We start from the raw sequence: 1,855 nt of genomic DNA on the forward strand, positions 1-1,855 counted from the left end.
TATACAGTAATAATATTGAGGCTCCTCGTTGAGCATCCACTTGAACAAAAAGTTGATTCTGTAGATGTATCCTAGGATGTGAAGGCACGAAGAAGTTACATTGCATAATGGAAAGCTCCATTGAATTGCAAGCTACCAACAGGTAAGGCAAAGAGAAGAGAGGGATAGCCAATGGCAGCACATAGGGAATCGACCATAACCTAGCATAAGAGGAGAGTTTGTCCTAGTAGTTACACAAGCCACTAAGCACAGAATGGGAAAGCATGTAAGGCAGCGGAAGAAAGTATCCATGTTTCGCAAGCAGTTGGCATCCAATAGAACTCGTATGGCAACACTAACCTAGTGGGAATGCACATTGTATTCTTCATAGAATCTAGTCCATAGTGCAACAAATCTCGAGCCAACAAAAAGTCATATATGCATCGCTACATAGTTATTGTTGCATACCTAGGATGCTGCCATGAGCAAGAAGGGAGGTGCAATGCTTGTGAGAAGAAAGAAACTGCATATGAGGATGTCAAGAACCTCGTAGCACTTGGGCAACAAGATAAAGAGGTGCTCAACCACCAAAACTAGAGATTGCAAACTAGTATGCGGCTTACTGTAGGAACATGGAGCACACGATTAGGTAGATAGGTGAGTGATAGGTAAGGTCTTCAATGCCTCGAAGAAGAAGATACCAAATAAGGCCATATTCCACCGCTTTCCCCCGAGGCACTAGATGGACATTATCATGTACGAAATGGATGATTACAAAGATAAATATTGTATGCATATATATATATATAATTAAACATACTACGTGCATAATAACCAAAATCTTACAATGCATTCATTACTATTAATATTTGAGAAAAACAACTTGTCCATTGTCCCATATCTCTCAAACAACCCAATCATCTACACTTATATACAACCATAACTAGAGTTATAGTAAGTAAGCATAACTAGATGGAGAAAGTCGCCAAACAATTGTGTAGTTAGAGCTGAGAGTAAAATAATTAGTTGAGTGTGTATTTTGTGAGTAACAAAGAGCCTATGTTCATGCTGGGTTGAGTAGAGCTCGACTGTTTGTATGAGGTGAAATCGAGTTGGAGTAGGACCAAGCCACACACCAAAAGAATTGGCCGACCAAAGCAAGCTTTACAGGGGTGTTAGGAGATAGTTAACATAGCCCTTATCAGCTAGGTCACTGTTTATAATAGTATACAACCCGATATACAACCCCCTTATCAGCTAGGTCGTTGTTTATAATAGTATACAACCCCATATGTATGAAAACATAGATCAAGATATAACTATGCAGTAGGAAAATGCTGACACCAGTGCAGAACTTGTAAATTCAAGATAACACAGTCCCGTTCACTCATCATCCAGCACATCAAGTTTAAATGTACATTCCCTAGGGTCTAGCTATCATCCACATTAAGCAATAGCATAATGTAGAAGCACTCAAAAGCTTCAATTATCTTTCCTACTATCAATTGTTACCATAGTTCCATTCCTCAATGGAATCTATATACTACTGGAAGAGTCGGGAGCATAACCATTTTGACGATATATATGCATGGTTGTACGACAACCATGAGCAAACCATTCTCGAACCATGTTCATGTAAATAACAGTGTTGCGCCATTGCAATTACATGTACCACCCCAATGTTACGAACTAATGGATCTGGTAAAACAGTTGTGAGTAAGATGGAACCGAGAGCCCATGAAGGTAAGAAAAATACATAGAGATGTAAGTAGGTCTTAAGCCGAAGACTGGAAAGACTCACCAACTATGGCGCACAAACATGACCTACGACCATATGTAGGATGCCCAGTAGTTAGGGGTATGTAGCAAAAATAGA

The sequence above is a fragment of the Dipteris shenzhenensis genome, chromosome 33, assembly GCF_047967505.1.
Source record: "Dipteris shenzhenensis isolate YYH24624 ecotype China chromosome 33, Dip_SZ_1.0, whole genome shotgun sequence".
Taxonomy (NCBI): domain Eukaryota; kingdom Viridiplantae; phylum Streptophyta; class Polypodiopsida; order Gleicheniales; family Dipteridaceae; genus Dipteris; species Dipteris shenzhenensis.